At 40.0% G+C, this 9,988-nt stretch overlaps 1 protein-coding gene across 1 annotated transcript in view; it reads left to right on the forward strand.

Moving 5' to 3' along the window:
* EML4 (EMAP like 4) overlaps positions 1-9,988 on the forward strand; it is a 92,116-nt gene that overhangs the window by 5,729 nt on the left and 76,399 nt on the right.

Consider the following 9,988-nt stretch of genomic DNA (forward strand, 5'->3'; position numbering starts at 1 on the left):
CTCTCCCTCTCTCCCCCTCTCACCCACAACATGTATACTTTTAAATTTGTGGTCAGGAGGTGAAGGGATTAAGGCTACATACTACTGTGAGACAGAATGGAAGGACAAGATAAAGTTTGATGGAGTTTATGTATTCCTTAATCTTCTGAAAGAATCTTCATCAAAGTAAAATACAGAAGAGTGACCAGGCATGTGAAAAATGGAAGAGGTGTGTGTATATACAGCTGGAACCAAGACTGTATACTCTTCTGCTGATCATGCTTTTGCCCATCTTTTCAGCCTGTAGAGGTTACCTCCTGAAAGTGATCTTGTTGCCTTTACCTGAAATTATGTAAAATGTGTTATTTGTCTGTCTCTTGGGTATATATATTATCTGTTGCTTCTGCTAGATTATAAACGACCTGAAGAAAGTACTAATAAGACATATAGTCAGCCTTGGGATGTCTCCCTAAATGATGCTAAATGGAATGCGGGAGAAAGAAGAAAGTCATAGAAATTGGAAGCTATGATAAAAGGAAACTAGTACTTTTGAGATAGGAATTGAAATAGATACTGGAATAAGAGGATATTACAGATAAAGTAGCAAAATGATTTTGAATCTGAGCTTTGGAATATGGTAGTTTTTGTAGTAGATTATCTTTGAATCTAGAGTGCGGCATTTCCTGGGTTGTGAAATGAGCTCTAAGTGTATCTTGAAGTCACAGACATAGTTCATTCAGAACAGGTGCCTTTGGTTTTTATTTAACTGTACTTTAAAGACTTACAGTCTCAGAAACCCACAAGGGCATTTCTACTCTGTCCTGTAGGGTCTCGAGTTGGCATCAACTAGATGGCAGGGAGTTAGTGCAAGAAAAAGGATCCTTGGTGGAGCAGTGGACTAGACATTAAGCTACTAACCACAGAGTCGCCAGTTCAAATCCACCAGTTGCTCCCAAGGAGGATGAGGCTGTCTGCTCTCTTTGTACTTCTATATATATGGTTGCTGTGAGTCTGAATGGGTCAGTGCAAGAAAAACTTGCAGCTTTTTCAATTATTTAAAAGCTGCATGTGCAACAAGTGAAGGGGATTGTGATGAAGAAATTTATTGCAAGTAGGAGTTGGTGCAAGTGTTTCAAAGTGCAAATTTATAGAAAATGTATTGTCTGCACACTCCTTTACCAGATGCTCAGTACTAAGCATCATCTCAAATTAAGCTTTAGGAGAGAATGACCATGAAAACCTTCTTTGGGTCTCTTTATCCTTTCTTAGTATCTGGGGTCCCTAGAGGGTGAGAAGACGAATGAATCAATGATCATGAAGATGTGTGACATTTGGCATAAAGGATAAATGGCGTTGCGGGAGGACCTAAAAAATAAAAACCTAACTCAAATGAAGATCGAAGGTTTCTTGTCGGAAGTGATCTCAGCTCTCATCTACCTTCGTGACCCTAGCAGCTAACTTACTAATGCCAGTTCCCAAATTCTTACTACATCGACGTCTGCACTTCAAAATCGTAGACTCGGTAGATTGTTCACTGTATGTCCTTCAAACTTCATAATATGGCATACCTCAAATTGAACGTCGAGTATTCTTTTGAACTTCCCCCTCCTTTCCATTCATGCTACCCAGCTTGTGCCCTTGTCATCTTCTGCCTAAAACGCGCTACTACTTTGAAATCTGCTCTTCGCATAAATGTACATTGAACTAAGGCTTTTTTTTCAGCTTAAACTCCTTCAGTGGTCCTGTTTCCTCTATAGATGAGCTTTTCATGATCTGACTCCTACTGACTGCTGACCTGTACCGTATGGACTCTGCGCTCTTGCTCTGTATTCTGGCCACTTCAAAGTTTATTGTCCCCCTTCTCCTTCCTCCACCACACACATTGCTAGTTTATTCTTTCCATTCCTTTACACACGCTGCCCGCTTAGAAAGGATCCAGATATCACCTCCCTTCCACCTTACTTATCTGTTACTAGGTTTTAAGAACGACTTCATGCTGTATTTCTTTCAAGGCAGCTTTTCTTGAGCTCTGTGGCCCTAATCGTCCTTACGGAAGAATTGTTTGACCTTTCTTTGAAAGCCCCTGGAACTCTGTCCATACATATCACTGGTGCTGTACTTACCACATGTCTTCATTGGCAATGTGGATCTCTTTCAGTATTTTAAACTCCTTGATGTCAGTGGTTGTAAGCACCACAGTAGGGGCATAATAGCCCCTGAGTAAATATCTGATGAGTGAGTGGATGAGGTTAGCCTAGGCAAGTTGCTGACCTCATGTGTGCTAGAGGAAAGGACCATCGGGTGTACAAGCACAAGGAGTAAAAATTACTTAGTACAGCATTTTGCACGTGGATGTCTTTCCTTAAGAATTTGTTTTTTAATCAGAAAGGCAATGGAGAGTAATGGACAGATTTACAATGATTCATTGATTTTCATGATAGCATCTCTGGAATTGTAGTGTATTTTCAATTGATGGTGCATTAGAGTTTTAATAGGCAATACTTTTGCTTTCTTATGGAGCTGATGGTGCATATTATAACTGATGACAAAGCACACAGCATGACATAGAACACACAGAATGATTATTCCGGCATACGCTAGAGGATGACCTCAAGCAGAATAATGTTGTGAGCCGGGAGAGAAGAGGAGCTGAACATAATCCAAACGAAAAAGTAGAGGCAGTGGTGGTGAAAATGCAGTCATGTGGTGAGCCATTCAGTATTGATTAGGTAGGTGTTTTCTGTGTTGCAGCCATGGTGCTAAGCACACAAGAATAACAAAGTAAGCAAGATATGTGGCCCCATAGAGTTACATAGAGAGTTACACTGCCATCTATTTGATGCCAACTCATAAGGACCCCATAGAGATAAGAATCGAAAGAAATAAAGGGGATACTGAGAGTAAAGCAGGAGAGGCTCTTTAGATAAGGTGATTATGAAAGCTTTCTTTGAGAAAATAATATTGAGCTGAAACTTAAGTGATGGAGATGAACATTTCAGATGCTAAATTCCAAACAAGAGCAAGTGCAAGATGGACAGAGGAAGAAACAAATCTAAGAGTTAAGGTCATATAAGGCCGCCGTCTCCCCCCCACTCTCACCGCCCCAAAAATAGAAGAATCTTGACTCTTACCTCTAACCATATACAAAAATTATCTCAAAATGGAGCATAGATCTCTATGTAGATACTAGACCTATACAATTTCTATAAGAAATCATAGACCATCAGTGACCTTGGGTTTGGCAAAGACTAATTAAAGCCACAATATGATGGTTGAAAGCATTCTGGCGGCCGAGAGGGTTGTATGTTGTGCTGCTAACCACAAGGTGGGCAGTTTATAGCTGCCAGTAGAGCAGCTTTCCACTGCGCTCCAGGTGCACAGCATCAGAAACCCACAGGAGAATTCTGCTCGGACCTGTAAGGCTGCTACTGTGAGTCAAAATCAATTCAATGGCTGTGAATTTTTGTTGTTGTTTTTTAAAAGCACACTCACCAGCATATCTAAAACTAAGAAGGTTCATTCTTTTTATTTGCAAGTGTGTGGAGGAACTCATGGAAATGTAGAATAGTATAACCATGTTGGAAAAAATTGGTCAGTTTTTGAAAAAGTTTGTTTTCCTGTTGTTTGGAGACTGCTAGCTAACAAAGATGGGATAGAAGATAATGCATTTGATTTCCCCCACAATTAAGTTTTAAACCAGTAGTTGAGTTCCTCTTCTTAACCAGCTACACCCCCACATCCTATAGGCTCTTCCTCCTGTCTCTGAATGCATCTCCACCTCTTTGTTTTACATTGACATAATTCACCTTCATCCAGAACCTGGCCTTGTCCTTCTTATCCATCTTGTCACAGTTCTTTGGAGACAGATCTGATCGTGTTTGCTCCCTTACAGGCTGATGGCATAGTGGGATTGCACACTGGGCTGCTAACTGCAAGGTTAGCAGTTCAAACCCACCAGCCACTCTGAGGGAGAAAGATAAAAGCTTTCTGGTCCCATAAAAAGTACAGCTTCAGAACCCTAAAGAGGGCAATTCTACTGTGTCCTGTATGGTGTTGTGTGTCAGAATTAACTCTGACAGTGAGTTTGGTTTGAGTTGGTACAGCATTAAGATAGCAGAAATTTGGGTCAACTTTCTAAATTTACTTAATTGTTGTTAATTTATTGATAAGTAAAAGCTAACTAAAACTAAAAAGTTAACCAGCCATCTTTGTAATGGCTCAATGACTATAGAATTCATTCTCATTTTCTCAGTCAAAGCCCATCTGATGTAACCCACTTTTACAACATTGTCAAAGACATATCTTGCCTGCTGACTTCTGAGCCAGTAGTCTACATTTTCCATTCAAATCTCAGCTTCTGCACCTGCCCACAGAGTGGCAGACTGTGGTGCCTGGCTCACAGATGGCTACAGACCAACTCCGTTTAATTGCGTGTTACTTTCTTCAGTTTCGCCAGTAACCTAACACATCAGATTCCTGAAAGGAGTCCCCATACCTCTTTCAGTTTCTCTTCCAGGGCTTCAACCCATATATTTCTTTCTGTTCTAATTATAATTTCTGTTCAACCAAAATTTAAATTTGCATCTCTTTTATTGTCACTTCATCAGCCACGATTGAATTGGTTTGAAGCTCTGTCTGGAAACCAGGGATCGAGACAGAAGAGGAAAGGTTTGGGGCAGGGGTTAGTGTAACTGTTTTGAAGAATGAAAGAATATAATTGCTCAGAGGCACAATTCAAGCTATAAAAAGAAAAATGAGAAAGATGTAAAAACAGTCTGATAAAATTGTAAAACTGGCTAAGTTTAAGGAGTTTTTAGGCATGACCCAAGAAACATAGTGGAATTGAATCTTGTAATTAAGATTTGAAAGTGAATTGGAAACAGTAATTACCGTGCTCGATGACTATATGTAGAATTAAATGACATTGAAGAATGAACAATAATTTGAGTTTCCTTAATTTGCTGTTTTAATCCAAATAGATGAGGAAGTGCAATTTTATAGCTATCCCCAAAACCTGGTGAGGTAGGTCTTGACATTGGAATATAGTAGTAAGAAGAATTTATTTTGTTTAAAAGAAAAAGACTCTTTGTTTGCAGTTTATATTGTGCCGTGTGGTGGCTATGCACAGGGTTATTGGTTCGAAATCACTAGCTGGTCCTTAGGGAAAATCTGAGACTTTCTACTCCTGTAAAGAGTTACAGTCTCCAAAAATCACAGAGGCAGTTCTGCTTTCTGCTATAGGGTCACAACTCAATGGCAGTGAAGTTTAAAAAAAAAAATTTTATACGTATATGACCTTTTTGTATAACATGAGCAAATCAAAGGTTTCAGAGTAGTCCTTCCCTAATCCTCCTTTCTCCCTCCTATTCTTCCTTTCTCCTCTCCTCCCCCTTTTCCTCCCATCTCCTCCTTCCTGGTACTGGCTACCCCACAAATCAGCTGTGACAAGCACTTTAATAACACTGAGAAGATGTTTACCAAAACATTTAAACCAATTCAAAGCAAATTTGAGAGTGGAGAAGAATCTTCCAGTATTTGAAAAACATAAAACAAGAGTAAGCGCAATAATTCTTACTTCCCACTTTCTGCTATGATGCTCTAAAGATGTCACCTACATAAGAAAGCCTAGAAGGAGAAAGAGAGACCATGGCAATCTTTGGAAGAACTTGATTATTTTTTGAACTCAGAAAAGTCCCGATAGGAGATATTAGACATAAATTTTATACTGTCTTTGCTGGAGATTAACTGCTCATATAGAGATGATTGATGTCACGTGACGTTTTCCGAGGGTACTTAAAACACTTGAGCTCACTGTAGAAACAATAGCAGAGAAACTCGGCACATTACGTGGGACCTGCACAGTTCAGAACAGCAGCCATGCTGTTCCTTGGTCAGCAGTGTAAGTAAGCATTGTCTTCGTGGTTAGAACCACCCCCTATCTTTCTTCCACTCTATTTTTCTGTCACTCAATGAGATCAGAGAAATGACAGAGGCTTCTTAGAGAAATACAGGCCTTATGTCTACTCCACCTGTCATTTACACAGTTGTTCACTTGAATAAGATTTTCTTGGATTTGATAGATAATTTGCTTCGAAAATTTCTGAAATTGAGATGGAATACCTTTTTTCTTTCAAAATTATTTTTTAGCCACTATTTTCTGGAACCTTCTTACATGTTTAGCATGTATTTCACTTTTGGTCTGAACCAAGAGATTCAGTTATACTGTCCATTATACAATCACCTAAATGGTTTTCATTAGTAATTGATACATTATGTGATTTTTTACTTGCTGGCACATGCCACTGAAAAGGTTACGTATTAGCCCACTGAAAAATCTTTTGCAGTCTGATTACTGCACTTTTTTTAACATAGAAGTTGTAAATTTACAGAGCGCTATATTATTAGCATAATTTAAAAACATTAAATTTTATTCAAATACGTTTATTTTTTAAAGCTAAAGTTGCTGTGTTGTAAAGTATGGTTGTAATATGCTAGAAAAAACATCTTTTTCCATTTCTTGTAACCATTACTTTATTGTTGAGTTTTAGTTACATTAAATTCATTTATCTGCTAAATCTCTGACACAGAACTTACTTGCCATATCAGTAATGTATAGCGTTACCAAAAATACCTCCTTGGTAAAATGCTTCCAAAACCTAACAAAAGCTCCAGGAAGTTACATAGTTTTACTTTTGTGTACCCCTTTTTGTTTTATTTGGGGAAAAGACGGGGCTCTCTCCTCCCACAAACAGTTGTCATCTCAGAAACTCACAGGGCACTTCTCCCTGTCTTACGGGGTCACTATGAGTCTCCATAGCCTCAATGGCAGTGAGTTTGGATTGGTTTTTGTTCTATTACTTGGGTATGAAATAGTCATCTGTAAATATTTACAACCCATTATTCCTGTGTGGCTAATAGAGTTTATTAGCTGTTGTTGGAGGTTACTGTATCATTCATGAGGCTTATTTCAGACTCAGACAGTGACCCAGGCTATTGCAGATTTTGCAGTGCTGTGTGTGTCTCTGTCATTGTAGTACAAACCCTAACTGGTGCTATCAATTTCGCATTTTAACTCCCAATCCATGATGCCATTAGAAAATAGAGACTTTAAGTTTGCACCATATCCATGTGGTATATTGATTTTGGCTAATAGAAACTGATGTAAACTAGTCTAACTCTTGAGTATTGAGGTAGGGCAAAGGGTTCTGTTATTAGTATATAGAGAGAGCTCATAGTAGCAAAGAACAGAAGACAACTAATTTCGATGGGGCTGGTATTTGGAACTGAAAAATGCATAAGCACATATCTGTTTCTCATGGTTGCTTCATTCTGTATTAGTGCCCCTAGCCAGAATAGCTGGATGGCATTGAGTCACATATTCTCAAAAGAAAGGCCTCCACTCAAGTACTCCCTCAACGCAAGAATACTTTCTTCTATTAAATTGGCATTCTATGATGCTCCCCTTCCCGACACAACCGCTGAAGACAAAGCGGGTGAATAAGCAAATGTGGTGAAGAAAGCTGATGGTGCCCGCCTATCAAAAGATATAGCATCTGGGGTCTTAAAAGCTTGAAGGTAAACAAGCAGCCATCTAGCTCAGAAGCAACAAAGCCCACATGGAACAACATATCAACCTGTGTGATCACGAGGTGTTGAACGGATCACTGAAGACAAATGGGTGCATAAGCAAATGTGACGAAGAAAGCTGATGGTGCCCGGCTATCAAAAAGTATAGCATCTGGGGTCTTAAAGGCTTGAAGGTAATCAAGCGGCCATCAAGCTCAGAATCAACAAAGCCCACATGGAAGAAGCACACCAGCCTATGCAACCACGAGGTGTCGAAGGGATCAGGTATAAGGCATCATCAGAACAAAAAACCTTACCCTAGTGAATGATGGGGGGAGTGCTGAGTGGAGATCCAAAGCCCATTAGTAGGCCACTGGAGATCCCCTTGCAGAGGGGTCTCGGGGAGGAGATGAGCCAGTCAGGGTGTGATGTAACAACGATGAGAAATACAACTTTCCTCTAGTTCCTAAATGTTTCCTCCCCGCTCCCACTACCATGACTCGAATTCGACCTTGCAAGTGTAGCTAGACCAGAGGATGTACACTGGTACAGATAGGAACTAAAAATACAGGGAATCCAGGGTGGATGATCCCTACAGGACCAGTGGTGTGAGTGGCGAAACAGGGAGGGTAAAGGGAGAGTGGGTAGGAAAGAGGGAACCGATTACAAGGAACTATGTGACCTCCTCCCTGGGGGACAGACAACCAAAAAGTGGGTGAAGGGAGACATCGGACATGGCAAGATATGACAAAATACCAATTTATAAACTCTCAAGGGCTCATGAGGGAGGGGGAGCGAGGAGGGAGGGGAAAAATGAGGACCTAATGTTGGGGGTTTAAGTGGAGAGAAAATATTTTGAGAATGATGTACAAATGCGCTTTACACAATGTGTGTATGGATTGCGATAACAGTTGTATGAGCCCCTAATAAAATGTGTTTTTTTTTTTAAAAAGATTTGATTACTCAATTTGACTTCAAGGTTCACAGGTAACATCAGATTCAGTGATAAGAGATGGAAAACATTCACCCTAAAATCAGAAACGAGAATGATACACACCAAATTGAAAACTTTAGAGCATCAAAGGATACCAAGAGAATGAAGAGATAGTTTCCAAAATAGAGAATATTTACAAATCCCATCTGATAGAAGTTTAATATCCAGACTATATAAAGAAGTAGAAGTCAACAACAACTGCCCAAATCAAACCATGCAAAGGACTTAAATAGACCTTTCCTCCCCAGAGAAATATAAACGGCCAGTCATCACATTCAGTGTGTTCAATGCCATTAGTTAGTCATTAACCAGTTGCCGTTGTCAACTCCAGCGGCACAGCCTCATGTGTATGAGAACACAGAGTAGAAGCTCTGAATGGATTGCCAGACCTTTCTTCTGAGGACTCAAGCTTACGAGCTTTTGGTCAGTAGTAAAGTATACAAGCTTTTTATACCATCTAGGCGACTCCCATTGGTTATTAGAAAGAGACACATCAAAAACACAGCGAGATATACCGTACTATACCTACTGGGATGAGTGTAATTAAAAACAAAACCCCAAAATACAGTCTCCCAACTTCCCCAACACAACAGAAAAGAGCAAGAATGTGGAGAATTTGGAACACGTGTCCACTGTTGATGGGAATATAGAATGGTGTGCTACTGTGCAGTGCAGTTTGCTGGTTCTGCAAAAAGCTAAATATTGAATAAGGTGACCAGATTTGAACATTGGTAAAGCGGGACACCATTGATAAAACTCATATCCTGGTGAACTAGCCACATGGCAGCTGAAAACCGTATACCCTAGCTTGTCGTGCCTTCTTTTCAAAAATTGGGAATTTTGTAAAAATGCCACGGGACGAGGGAAAAATTGTTAAAAATTGGGGCTGTCCCACCAAAAGCAGGACGTCTGGTCACCTTATTATAGAACTACCCTATGACTCAGCAATTTCACTCATAGGTATATACTGAACATTTACTGAGCACATCCTGTACATTCTACAATTTGTACACATTTTGCTTTATCACATTTACATCTCATTTGCAATCCCCTCAACATTGTTTACCCCACCTTTCTGCACTTCCCATTTCCATCCCTCCTCCTTCCCTAGCTCTTCAGAACTTTGTCCGTGGGTAAATGCTGCCCTTTGGGTCTGAAATGGTTGGTTATCCTAAGGTGTGTGTACCTCACTAGTTACTACTGTTTCTCTTGTGGACCTATTTATTGTTTGTCTGAAAACTGGGTCACAGAGGTGAGATCAATTCTAGACCCGAGGGGTCTAGACTTGGAGCTTCCTTCCCAGTCTCATTAAAGTATGATTTGGAACTGTTATGCCAACTGATATTGGTGTCCTCCAAGACTACTAGTGGCCCTGGGTCCTCCAGACCCAGTTTCTCATTCCCTCAAAATGTTTGGCCATACCTAAGAAGTTTCCATAACTTTGCCCTT

The sequence above is a fragment of the Echinops telfairi genome, unplaced genomic scaffold, assembly GCF_000313985.2.
Source record: "Echinops telfairi isolate 266 unplaced genomic scaffold, ASM31398v2 ScPeMD7_7475;HRSCAF=8513, whole genome shotgun sequence".
Taxonomy (NCBI): domain Eukaryota; kingdom Metazoa; phylum Chordata; class Mammalia; order Afrosoricida; family Tenrecidae; genus Echinops; species Echinops telfairi.